We start from the raw sequence: 14,690 nt of genomic DNA, 5'->3' as shown, positions 1-14,690 counted from the left end.
TATTTATATTTTATTTTTTTAATAAGATTTAATAATTAATAAATTAAAACAATAAAAAATAAAAAAATCTAATATTGAATTTATACAACTAATAAGTAGAACATCTATTGAATTATAAAATTTTTTAAAATTTTTAAATAATTATCTAACTAGTTGATATTTATCCAAAATAATAATATATTATATGCTTACATATATTATTAATACATACACTTAATATGATAGCATATATATATATATATTTCATTTATGGTTCCCACATACTAATATATGAAATTATTAAATTTTATCAACTAATTATTATACAAATTATAAAATATACTTATGAAGTATATTCACTATATAGACATAAGTAATTAGATTACATATTATATATTTAATTATAAAAGTGGTATGCTTTTATTATTAGTTAATACATATATATGTATATGTATATATATATATGTGTGTGTATATATATATATATATATTTATCAATATATAAATAAGTTTTAATCGAGTCGAGCTAACGAGCCGACTCGAGCAGAGCATAAACCAGCAGGCCTTAACGAGCCTTAGCCGAGTCAAGTTTTGTCGAGTATGTTTCATTTACAATTCGAGCGGGTATTTGCTTTCATAAATGAGTTTTTTTTTTTTTTTTTTCATGAGTCAAGTTCGATTTAAGTTTAACAAAGTGAATACCGAACATGCTATCGATCAGACTGGTTCATTTACCGTCCTTAGTAAGCACCTATATAATTGGCTTTGACTGCTAATTCGAGGTAACTTTTACGACCCTAGTGATTTCGTACTTCTCCATCATAAATAATGACTTAGCCATTAGAGGTATTCCCGACATACCGAGTCCTACACTTCTTTCGGTGCAGGCTCTTGAGTTCATCCGTGGTGGTATGAAACACATATGTCCTAAGTTAAGGGCCTTAATTGCACTCTTGATAATCTATTTATGAAATGTGAAAAAAAATGACTGAAAACAAGTGATGAAGAAATAGAGATGCTTTGCGTCTAGCTGAATTGGATTTGGTTCAGTTTTGAAAAGAGAGAAACAGGTCATGCGATTTCTATAACAATTAATACAAGATTTTTGTACAGATTCGAATAATATATTATTAGGACGAGAATATGAATTTTCACTAATATAAAGGCTTGTTGTGTGGATTAAAAAAAAAAAAAAAAATCAACTTCGAAGATATTGCAACATTGGTGCTACCTTGTAAACCCAAACATTAACAAAGTAATCAATAAGGCAATTCGAGGACCACTAGACAGGGTTGTTTAATAGCCGAAAAGGCAGTTTCGAACTTGCAAACAAATAGAAAAACCATGTGCGAATGGATTCCACGTTTGTGTGACACATTGAAACAAATTGACAATATTAAATTTTCTTTTATTGATACTAATGCTCGAGAACAGCGTCCTGATTAATTTGGAAGTAATCTTTCAGTCTAATGACTCATAGAGATTGTTTATAATCGAGAGAATCCGAACCTTAAATCTTAAAGAGAGCATACCACCAAGATCAAGACTTTACCACTTAAACCAACCTCTACAAGATATTCAATTAGAAGCAATAAATTTAATTTTATGGTCGACTAGAAGAGAAATAATATTTTGTGAGTATACTTATATTTTTTTCTTGCGTAAGATTTATATTTAATCATAAATTGCAGGAGATATGATTTTTTTTTTCTTTTGGTCCTCGATGATTAAAGAGGAAAATAGAGGGAGTAGATGGATGGAAATTTGCATGTGGTTTGTTCCGTGAGATTTGAAGCGAAAATGAACATCATAGGCCGTAGCTTTCACCAAACTTTCGGTACCTTATTCCTTCTTTTCCTGTGATAAATGCTTTGCCTCATCATTATTAGAAAGGAAAACCCACTTTGAAGGATAGATTGTATCCACTATTAATGTGTACACACACACACACACATATATATATATATATATATATATATACACACACACATACATACACATACTAGTATAGGGTCACGTGCCATACACGTGTGCCTAATTGTAAAAATATAAAAATAAAATTGATAGTAAATGCAAAATGAGAAAGTGAGAAAACAAATTCAAACAAAGTTAAAATAATTCATGGATTTATAGAATTTAAAGTAAACCTAATATAAAATTAACAAAAATGATAGATTTATACAAGTTAGTATTTTATCTAGTTATATAATTACAACACATAAAAGTTTGATAAGAGACGGTTTTAAAGGTTTATGCCGTTGTTTCATTCACGAGATTGATGGAGGAGATGGTTTGTTTTTTTCTACGTTGTTGTCCAAATTGGTTTACTTTTGTACCAAAATGGACTATCCATTCTTTTTTTAAAACTTGAGTTACAATTCAATTCAAACTCAACCCTATAGGCTATAGGCCAATTTGGAAGAAAAAAAGAAAAGAAAAGATTATAGGCCTATTGTTGTAACATTATCTATTTTCACATCTAAAGTCCAAAAACCTAAAAGACAACCCCAACCCTTCTTCCCTAATTTTAGACGAGAAGCCTAGTTCTCTCCGCCCCATATAAACTTTCATCCTTTACATTTTTTAAAAAATATATTAAACAAAAATAACACCCAAGTATGACATTTATAGTATGACATTTATTTATTTTGAGAAATACAATAATTAATTGTGCAACAAATTCCAATCCCTCATGTTCCCTCCATCCCTCCCTCCCTGTCCACGACTCCGCCCTCTCCCAAATCAGAAACCCTAAAATATCTTCACCGAAAGTTCATAAAGATTGTCTTTTAACTCTTCCTTCACAGATTCTTCAGTCTCCTTCCAGACCTCCTAATCCTCGCAACAACTCCTAAATCTTCCTCATCTTCTTCATTGACTAAATTCACAAAAGATCCATCACCAAGAACTGTTCGATGGTCCATTTCCAATACCAGTTTCTCAAGTATCTCCCAATAGCTCTGCAAGTCAAATACTCCAATATGTAATTTATATCAAAATCTACACATGACCCACAAGAGAATCAATCTCAAACCCTGTGTTTAAGCGAATATACATCACAAAGTGACAAAAAAAATCCATATATATTTTGGACGTGTTTCATACGTACTGGGAGGACTCCTTGGATAGTTGGGAGGTAAACTAAAGGACCTGCAAACATACAAATAAAGAAGGGAGCTCGGGGGTGGTCAGGGGACCCTCCAATATTTAAGTTAGTTTTTCTTTTTAGGAAGTGTTTTCTTTATCCATAAATTTCGTGAGTTTGATCATACCTTGAGTGGACTTTTATACTAAGTAGTTTGGAGTACTGTTGCTTTTATCCCAACAGGTTGTCCCATCGTGCCTCATGCTTCATGCAAGTGAATCAATTTGGGGGCGTGATACCCTAAGGAAAATAATTAATGTGGCGTTGAGCTCTGACTAATGTCTCAGTGACCCCTCAGTCAGGTCTGACGAGTCCCTATCTCTCTTCGAGGGGAGAGCCATAGTTATTCTTTCGGCATGCATTCCCATGGCTACTGCTTCACAACCATCATTTCGGTTGCCTCTAAGCCTGCTGCGGCGGCACCCACCTTTCCTTCCTCAAGGTAGGAGTCATGGCTACCTCTCTCGCACTTCCTAGCAACTGTTTTCTAGGACTTAAGGAGTTTGCGCCTTCTTGGCATGTCCTGGCAACTTCCACCTTCATTTTCCTAGGTGAATGGTGGTTATAATTTCTCCCACACACTTCCTGGTAGCCACGTGCTGGTGATTATTCAAGGCAGTTGACAGGTTGGTGTATGTTACCCTTGGCAACCTCTATCGATGTCTCATTAATCTTGGGTCGAGCCGAACAGGCCTCTCACTTGGTGGGACAAGCCCACCAAAGGCCATTATCTTCACTTTGCTAGACCGATGGGCTTCCTTTAGATCGTGGGATCTCAGACTCTTGAACTGGGCCTTTTTACCCTCTCCATTACCTCGCTAATTCTCATTGAACTAGTTCAATGAGAATTTAATTTTGCCTATTTTTTTTTCTCTTATCCTTCCCTCTTTTACGCTTTTACCCTTCTCAGCCTAACAACTAGACTCTTTAGACCCGTCATACAGGCCAATTTCGGGGGCTCTGAACTTCGATGGTAGTGGCACCGCCATCACGCTCTCACTGTAAGGCAGATCGGTGCTGACGAGCATTTGGTCCACCAAGGATGATATTCCTACTCTTCTTGCCATTTCTTGGTACTTATCTTGGAGTTCTTGGAGCTCCTGCTGCATTCTCTCTTTTTTTTTTTTTTTTTTTTTTTTTTTTTTTTTTTTTATTATTATTATCTCCCTTGTCATCCTCCATTATGACTATGTGACTCTTTTTCCTGGTTACGACTTGGCACCGATTCTTCCTTTGGTCTTTGGGGGCCTTCTCGCAAAGCCTCATTTTCTTTCTAAAGTGTTTCTACCCACTCCATCAACCTTTTCATCAACTCGTCTTTCTCCATCTGTGGTGTGCCCATGGTTACTGATGACCCCACCATACCTAAGCTGCCTTGGAGTGCCTCTGGTGTACAAAGCACACGTTAATTTGTTAAGAAGATTTCACACGCGACGCCACTATTTTGGACGTATTTCGTACTTACTGGGAGGACTCCTCGGACAACTGGGAGGTGAACCAAGTGACTTACAAACATACAAATAAATAAGGGAGCTCGAGGGTGGTCAAGGGACCCTTCGATGCTTGAGTTAGTTTTCCGTTTTAGGAAGTGTTTTCTTTGCCATAAATTTCATGAGTTTGATCATACCTTGAGTGGGCTTTTATATTAGGCAGTCTGGAGTGCTGTTGCTTTCATCCCAAGGGGTTGTCCCATCGTGCCTCATGCTTCATTCACATGAATCAGTTTGGGGGCGTGATACCCTAAGAAAAATAATTAATGTGGCGTTAAGCTCTGACTCACGTCTTGGCGCCCCCTCAGTCAGGTTCAACGAGTCCTTATCTCTCTTCGCAGGGAGAGCCATGGTTGTTCTTTCGGCACGCATTCCCATGGCTACTGCTTCACGACCATCATTTCGATTGTATCTCAGCCTACTGCGGCGACGCCCACCTTGCCTTCTTCAGGGTAGGAGTCATGGTTACATCTCTCGCATCCTTCCTAGCAACTGTTTTCTAGGGACTTGAGGACTTTGTGCCTCCTCGGCCTATCCTGGCGGCGCCCACCTTCCTTTTTTTAGGTGAACGGTGGTTATAGCTTCTCCCACACGCTTCCTGTTAGCCATGTTCCGGTGATGATTCATGATAGGTCGGCGTATGTTACATATGACAATCTCTGTCGGCATCTCATTAGTCTTGGGCCGGGCCGAACATGCTTCTCACTTAGTGGGACAAGCCCACCAAAGGTCATTATCTTCACTTTGCTAGACTGATGGGCCTCTTTTAGATCATGAGATTTCAGACTCTTGGACTGGGCCTTTTTACGCTCTCCATTACCCGCTAATTCTCATTGAACCGATTAGATGGGAATTTAATTTTGCCTCTTCTTTTCTCATCTCCTTCCCTCGATAGTTAAAGAATAAATAAAGAATATCGAAGAAAGAATATCGCATATATAATAGTAGTCCAAAACGAGCTATCATCATCCAGCTTTTCCACCTTGTTGCTTTTGCTTGCTTGTTAATGTATATTTACCATTTGTTTAGATATGTCCCAACCGACCTCTCCTCTTTATTCAATACGTAATACGTTAATAGATTGGAATATAAAATATGTTAATTTATAAATTTATTTTTGTAAAATTTTTTATGGATGAAATATTTTTCAAAGGAAGTCATAATAGTGAACTACATTACACCATGATCAGCATCTCTGACTATATCTCCCGAGTGCAATTTGTTTGTCCACTTCATGTTCAGCAAACTGTCTGCTTTGACTTCTCTCTCCTTTATAAGAGTCAAAGAATAATTAAGGACCTGAGCTTTCAGTTTGTTATCAAGTTTTTGTTTATTTTTTCTATGTACAAGAGTGACTGTAATGAGGTTTTTGTTTGGGTTGCCCTGACTCATCCTTTGGATTTCAATTTTAATGTATCGAAGATTATAAAATGTCTAAAATATAACAAGAAAATAAATATTTAAAGCAGATATTAGAAAGAAGAAAATAAATAGATAAACATATTTTATATTCATGATCTATGTCTAAAAAACTGCTTATTTGTTACCAGTTATTTTATATCAAAATGACTATTTTTAGTTAAAATTATAAGTCTATTCTCATCACAAATAGTTATATTTATCGCAATAAATTGGTCATAAATGCTATTTTTTATTTTTTATTTTTTTATTTTTTATTTTTTATAGTGAAGACGTGAATGTAGGTCTTCATCCAAATCATGTTAATAATTCTCATGCTAATATATTTGTTTTACAAATGGATTAAAGTGATTCCAATATTGCAATTTGTACACACATGTAGACCGATCAAGAAATATATAACTGATAATTGTAAAACAAATATATTACATTCAATAAATATTTTTGACAAAAAAAAAAGTTACAATTAAATTGAATAAATAAATTAGATCTCCAAGAACTTCTTGATCGATCGCACCAGTATTTTGAATATCATATAATTATCGCATGATCATATATAGTGCATGCATGGCCCAATTATATATATATATATATATATATATATATATATATGTATAGAGCTGGCCGCCCCGAAAACCTTATAATGCACAAAAAAATAAGTGATATAACACAACGTTTTATTGATCATGAATTGCGATACATTGTTGTTTATGTTTCACATTAACTATCAAATTAGACATATATGGTATGAGCATCATAATACCAATGTCGTATTTTGAATTAACATTTGAAAAGTACTAGGTTCACAAACTGTTGAAGACGTGTTTCACACATTTGTCACCGGTCTCAACCACCTGACACAAAAGAAAAGTGGGATCTTGAGCTTGATAAAACACTTCTAATGCCTAAGTTAGTTTCCAGTTCTTAGAGAGAATTTTAGTTTATGAGATATTGTAAGTTCATAATTCTAACCTGGTGCTCGGCTTTTATACTGCCTAATGAGGTGGTCCTCCATATCCTATGTCAGAGGTATCCCCATGTTGTTGTCTTTAAAGCAGCATGGCCTCCTCGGGCCACATCCTTGTAGTAGGTTGGCAAGTGAGGACAACTTTCGTGCACTCTGTCAACAACAAGGGTTTGCGCCTTGCACTCTATCAGGGACATGGGGCCATATCGAGATCCCTGTTTGTCTTCTGCATCTATCCTTGAGAACAATGTGGCCCTACCACTACTTGCATGTGCAAGGCGATGTCTGAAATGCCGACATCCCATCATTTTACGCCTACTCTATTTTCGCATGGGTCTTAGGCCTCTTTCTCCTTTTGCCAGCTCGTGGGCCCAATCACACTTTGGTTGCCAGGGTTCCTGGGATAAGTGGGGCCCTTGGGATAAGTCAGGCCCAGCCCATAGGTGATGTAAGCATCCCTTTTAGTTACCCCTCAAATTCTTACCTTATGTGTATGGTGTGAATTTTTCCATTCTTTTATTTCTCTTTGTCTTTTTACGAAGCTTGGCGGTTTGTAATGCCTGTCGAATGGGTTGCTTGTCATGTGCGCTTGTCCGTTTAGCCACCATGTCGATTGGATCTGACAGCCTGATCCCACACTCCCTAGTGCAGCGAAGATTGAGGGATCTTTTCCCCCACTGCTTTGCTCCTAGTGACACCTGTCACCCTCCCATCTGGGTAGTCCAATCAGCGCAGTCGCCTATTTAAACCCAAGTCTCATACATCTTTATCTTCCTTCCTTCTCATTTCTCCTGTTCTTGTTGCAATCCAGCCTACTCGCTTCTATTCTTCTTTGTTCCCTTCCATTCTGATCACCCTTAAATTCTTTCCTTCCATTCCTCCCTTCCATGGCACCCAATAATACTTCCCGTTTCACTACTCGGGGCTCTCGTTCATCCCATCCTGAGGGGCCTTCTAGGGTCCTTAGAGGTTTGGATCCCCCAAGATCCGTGATGATTCTCAATTCTTCGACGGATATCAATGGACCTTGATGACTTCTTTGCTGAGCTGAGGTCACTGAAATCTTCTTTCGGAGTGCCTGACTCCTTCAACCTAGAGGCTTCAATGACTCGTCAAGGGGCCATGGATTCGGAGGGTTTTGCCATGAAGGTGGCATTGTACCCTTCTATTTTTTCCAATGGACTATGGCTTCTTTCTGCCGTCCCATTTGAGAAGTTTTGGACTTCTTTAGATTGGCCCCATCGTAACTCCACCATAGTGCATGGAGGATTTTGTTGTCCTGTTGTATTGTCTGGTGTGTATGATCTTGGGGACAATGGGTGAAGATTACCTAGACCTAACTGCCAGAGGGTTTCTATTCACGCATGGGGTGCGATGGCTCAACGACAACTTGCTTCCGTTCCAGCCCAGGGTATAAGGTTCCACTTAGAAACTTACTTTTCCAGCATCAAAAATTGGTTCAAGCGATTCTTTTTTGTGTCGGGTCTAGGTTGGGAGTTTCTTTTTAGGGAGAACGTCTGCAGCGAGTTATCCATTTGCGATGTTTAAGAGGTCATGCTAGAAAACAAGAAGATTTGCTTGGATTTGACTGGCCAGGAGCAAGCATGGTTGGTGGTGATTTATGCTTAGGTGGGGACGTATCAGGAGGAAGTCCACACTGATGCTCTTTAGACCAAAATTAACATAGGCCGGTTCTTGGTGTCCTCAGATAGATCCCGTTTCAGTGGGCAACACCTTCTGAAGGGGTCATTTGCTTCTCGGGGCTAGAAAAGGCCTCTCAGTCTTCCGACAGAGGGGAAATGGAAGAAGTCTCGCACTGAAGTTGTGGAGGCCTAGGAGCTATTAGGATCCAGTAGTAGCGGTAACAGCTCATAAGCCGTAAGAATGCCACCTCGGGCTAGTCTTCTCGGGCCTCTTATACGTCAAAGGCTGTGGAGCCAGCTCGGGATCGACGACTTTCCTCGAGTAGTGTAGGCGCTTCCTAACCGGAACAATTTTCCACTTCATTGCAGGCTGCATTCCAGTCTCCTACCCTGTCGAGCAATGTGAGGCCAGCGAGGATCCTTAGCCACGGGCAGGAAGAGCTCAAGATGGTCTTCTTCTTGCCATACCTTGACCCTGCTCCAAGGGAATACCGCGTCTTTGTCCCGCCATCTAAGGATGCTATAGAAATGGCTCCTTCCCTTAGCTCTTGCTCTAAGGGAATATCGAGTCTTTGTCCCTTCATCTGAGGACGCCCCAGAAATGGCTCCTTCCCATAGCGCTGATGATTTGAAGTGACGGTCGACACTAGGGCTGCGACTTGCTCGAGCGACAATGAGGATGTTCATTGTCTACACTCGAATCGGTCTGCGGGGTTGTCTCCTAACCATCCCCTAGTGGTTGATCTTGGTGAGGAAAAAATCTCCTTCCCCGACTCTCCCCTTTTTGTGTCCCTTAAGCTCGGGGTCATCTTATCGGAAAGGACTTAAAGGAATCCAATAAGGTGACCTCCCCCATTTGGCCAATATGGAGGTGTCAGGTAATTAATAGGTTGGTGACGTCTGCCCGGCTATCCAACCTAACCAAGGGGTTGCCTAAGCCATATAGGAGCAGATCATTGTTAGGAGTTCCCCAGGAAGTCCTAAACTAGAATTGTTGGGCGGGACTAACGTCCTGATAAGTAGTGTGTGGGCGCTGGTGGTCATTTAGTCAGTCCGGATGTCGCGGCGACATCGGTGTTAAGACCGGTGACTGTCACAGATGTCCTAGATGAGATTGCAGTTGGCCATGAGGCTGAAGGGAAGCCTGAGCAGGAGACCATAGCTAGCCACAAAGATGAGAGGATGCCTGAGTCGGAGACCACCGTTGGTCACGAAGTTGAGAGAACGGTTGAGCTGGAGACCACCATTGGCCACAAGGCTGAGGGTACACTTGAGCCAGAGATCATCACTGGGCACGAAGTCAAGGGGGCGTCCGAGTTTGGGTTGGCGGGTAGCAATGTTGTGGGAACGCCTGTGCAGGCACCGGGAGATGGTGTCGTAGACTATACTGAAATGCCGCCTGAATTGGAGCCCAAGGGGGCGAAGGCGCTCTTTTCCGAGTCCCTTCTTTGTCCCTCTGGCAATTAGGGCACAAGAGGTATACCTTTAGAGTTGGAGTCGTGAGATCTATAGGTGAAGGCTTTGGATTCTGGGTTAGTTACTTCCCAAGAGGAGTTAGCCACCCTGGACTTAGAGATCGAAGCCCTATGATCCGAGTTAGCGAACACCCAAGGGACCATCGCCTGCCTTTCTATGGGTATGCTGGCAACGAAAAGAATGCTCAACCAAGCCTGGGGTTGCAGCTACAAAGAGAGCTTGGATAGGGTGAGAGATTGTTTGCTGCAGAATCCCCAGACCGACAACTAGGCTTTATGCTTGTCGATTCCTTGGGCAAGGACCTAATGCCCAATGCTTTTCCGGACACGGCTCTGGGCTCTTGAGTGTCCACATATATTTTCATCATTTATTTATTTCAATGTAAATAAGGATAATTTTTCTCAATGTATAGAGATGTTCTTACGCGATTTTCTTGTCTCTTTTCCTTTAGTTTTTTTTTTCTTCCTTTTGGTTTTATGTGTGTTATTTGTGCAAAGGTTGGACAATCAAGCGGCTTGTCCTTGCCTGTTGGGTTCGCGGTGAGTCCAGTGACTCAACTTTATGTACACGAAGGTCGGGCAGTCAAGTGATGTTTCCCCGACTATTGGGTTCACGGCGAGTCCAATGACTCGGCTTTATGTCCGCAAAGGTCAGGCAGTCAAGTGACTTGTTTGCACCTATTGGGTTCACTGCTAGTCCAGTGACTCGGCTTTCTGTGCCCGAAGGTTCGGCAATCAAGTGACTTGTCCACGCCTGTTGTGTCAATGACTCGGCTTTATGTGCCTGAAGGTCGTGTAGTCAAGCGACTTGTCCCCACTTGTTGGGTCACGGCGAGTTCAGTGACTCGGCTTTATATGCTCAAAGGTTGTACAGTCATGTGACTTATCCCCACCTGTTGGGTTTGCAGTGAATCCAGTGACTCGACTTTATAGGGTATCCTGCACAACCAAAAACATAATTTTATTCATGATTTTCAATATTTATCCATACACTTTTTGAGTACATTTAAGCAAAGTATTTTCACAAGTGTTATGCGTTCCAGGGATAAGGCAGTTTGTTTCTCTGAGAGTCTTAAAGTTGATAAGAGCCTGCCCTGTTGTTAGTGGACGAACGATCCTTCCCATTGTGACCCTAACTTTCCTTCCTCTTGCGTGGTTGTTTCTGTTTGTCTACACACCAGATCGCTCACCTTGAAGGACCTTGGTCAGACTCTCTTGTTGAAGTAGTGCTCGGTCTTTCTTTTGTTGAACTCAGTCCTCGTCTTGGCCTCTTGCCTCTTTTGTTCCGACAGGTCCAATTGTTCTTCTACTTTTTTGTCGTTAGGGCTTTGGTTGAAGTGTTGGACCCTGTAGGTCAGCATTCCTACTTCTACGAGCACCATTGATTCACTTCCGTAGATGAAAGCAAAAGGGGTTTCCCCTGTTGGTATTATAACCGTGGTCTGATAGACCCATAGGACCAAGAGGAGCTCCTCTACCAAACTTCCCGTCTTATCAGTTACCTTCTTCTTTAGTATCCTGAGTAGCTTTTTGTTGGTTTCTTCGACTTGCTTGTTGGCATGTGGGTGGCCCAGAAAAGAATATTTGAACTTGATCCCTAATTCCATGCACCATTCGCGATAGTGATTTGAATAGAACTGTAGCCCGGTGTCCGAGATTATGCTGCAGGCGATAGTGGTAAGATATTCCTTGAGTTTCCCGAATGCTCGATTGAATTCGTTGTCCCAAGTTTGCGCCTTCCAAAATATCCGAAAGAATAGTAGGCATTTGTCCACTGACCAGGAAACAAACCGGTTGAGTGTTGCTACTCGCCCGGCTAACCTTTGCACCTCGTTTACATTTTGGGGATGATGCATGTCTATTATGGCCTTTACCTTCTTTGAGTTTGCTTCTATTCCCCTGTTTGAAACCATGAAATTCAAAAACTTCTTGGACTATACTCCGAAAGCACACTTTGCTGGATTGAGTTTCATCTGGTACCATTGTAGTATTGTGAAGGCCTCACGCAGGTTCGCCAAGTGCTGCTTGGCACTTTGCTCTTGACGAGTAAATCATCCACATAGACCTCCATATTGCTATATAGCTCTTGAACATGCAATTAACCAACTGTTGGTAGGTGGTTCTGACATTTTTATTCCAAATGACATGACTTAATGGCTATACAGTCCTCAGCCCATTATGAACGATGTCTTCTTCTCATCTTTAGGGTTTATTCGGATTTGGTTATACCTTTAGTAAGAGTCCATAAAGTTGAACATGCGATGAACTTCGGTGGAGTCCACGATCAGGTCAATGCAGAGCAATGGAAAGCTATCTTTCGAGCATGCCTTTTTTAGGTCAGTGAAGTCGACGCACATCCTCCACTTTCCATTCAACTTATTCACTAATACTACATTGGATGGCCATTCCAAGTAGTGTAAGATGAATCTCGTGGCTAGAAGGCGATTGACTTCGTTGGCTATGGCGGTGCATTTCTCTACATTGAAACTTTGGTGCTTTTGCAGAACTTTTTTTGCCTCGAGATCCACATCGAAGTGGTGCTAAATTATCCAATTATCTATCACAGTCATGTCTTTGTGGCTCTAGGAAAACACATTCTGGTGCTCGGTGATGAGTTGCTTCATTGCCCGCCTTATCTTTCGCTTCATCCTAGTCCCTAGTTTAATAGTTTCCTCGGGGTGATTTGGATCCAGAGTGACTAGCTCGTTCTTCTTTGTCGGTGAACTTTGGAGGGGTGGTGGTTCTATTCCGTAGTTTAGGCCTTCAACTATGCGAACATCCCTTACCCTGGTCTGCAGTTCTTGTACATAGCACTCTCGCGCTAGCACTTGCTCGCTCCAAATCTCTTCTACGCTGATTACCATAGAAAATTTCATCTTTAGGTGGTAAATTGACGTTACTGCCTTTAGATTAATTAGGGTTGGTCACCCCAATATAACATTGTAGGATGAATGAGCTTTCATTACCAAGAAATCGACCATCATCGCGGCTGTGCTAGGGCCTTGCAGACCAAGATTGTCAAAGTAATGGTTCCAATTGGTTGGACAACGTTCCCCGAAAACCCTTTGAGTGACATGGGTGCCGGTCACAGGCGGTTGGGATCGATTCCCATCTTGGTGAAAGCATCCTAGAAGAGGATATCTGCTGATCTACCATTATCGATTAGGACCCTCCAGGTTATTAAGTTGGAGACAAGAATGTTTACCACCAACACGTCGTCGTGGGGGTATAAGACCCATTCTCTATTGTCGTCGATAGACACCTCCTCTGGTTGGCTAGGGGTCTCTTCGCCAAATACACTTCATATTACGCCATTTGGGTGTGTGCTTTTCTTTAGGATGAGGTGAAACTGCCCCGATAAAGCCCCTGACTACAATACGAATCTCTCCCAGTGGGCTATTTCCATGAGTTGAGATTCAGCGAGGCGGGTTTTTTATGGGTTCTCGGTCCTCCCTCCGCCTTTTAGGGCTTTCGCTCCTTCTCGACCCTCAAGACCTCCCTCAACCTTGCTCTAACTCCCTCTTTCGATCTGTAGGGTATTGAGCAACGAGGCGCTCCAACTCATCCCTTTTCTTTTTTAGGGTGTAGCAGTTCTCAGTGTTGTGACTTTTCGTCTGGTGGTAGGTGCAATAATGGCGATTACCGCGGTTGTGGTTGTCAGCTTCCTGAGTGTTTGGTTTACTTCCCTCTTGCATGTTTAGGCTAGATCGTGCATGTTTGGCTCCTTGCCCTTTTAAGGAAGTGCCCTCCTCTCACCTCCTATCCTACTGTGCTTTTTTTTAAAGTTTCTTCGACACTTTTACCCGCCCCAATGTGTTAGACCTCCTATGGGTCTGTTCTAATTTGGTTTTCTTAGGAGTGGTCAGGGCCCGAAGAGTATCCTCAACATTAGTGAAATCATCCGCCTTGTTCATGAGCTCCCACAACGTCGTGGGAGTTTTTCCTGCCAACTCTACCATGAATCGGTTTTAAGGCCATATGCCACCCAAGAGCGCTACCAGCTTGATCTTCTCATCCTGGTCATCTATCGTCATACGCTTTTTATTGAAGCTAGCCAAGCATGCTTTTAGGCTCTCATCTTCCAGCTGCTTGACGAATTGGAGGTAAGTAGCCTAACACCTTATTCTTCTGCTTGCCATAAAATGTGTTAGAAATAGTTGGGTCAACTCACCAAAACTGTCAATTGAGACAGGCAGTAGTGCCTCGAACCCCCCTCTCGCGGTGACTTTTAAGATCGGCAAGAAGGTTCTACAAGCTATTTCTCTCGGAAACTCATGCAGAGTCATGTGGGTCTTGAAGGTCTCCAGATGCTCTAGTGGGTCTTTGGACTTGTCATATATCTCCGTTTGGGAAACAAGAAACTTTGGAGGTAGCAATACTGCTATCACCTCTGTGCTATAGTGCAAGTTTGTGCTAGTGAGCAACTGATTGATTGACGACAAAGTTCTTATCCATGAGGCTGCGCAGTTCATGGTGCATTTTCCTCCTTTCTTCCTCGCCGGCGTCTGCCCCATTAGCGCTCCGAGCATGTTTGTTTATCACTAGATTCCACAGATGGCACCACTGTTGACG

Source organism: Juglans microcarpa x Juglans regia, chromosome 3S (genome assembly GCF_004785595.1).
Source record: "Juglans microcarpa x Juglans regia isolate MS1-56 chromosome 3S, Jm3101_v1.0, whole genome shotgun sequence".
Lineage (NCBI taxonomy): Eukaryota > Viridiplantae > Streptophyta > Magnoliopsida > Fagales > Juglandaceae > Juglans > Juglans microcarpa x Juglans regia.
The sequence above is the reverse complement of the archived record's forward strand: the minus strand, read 5'-3'. Positions refer to the sequence as shown.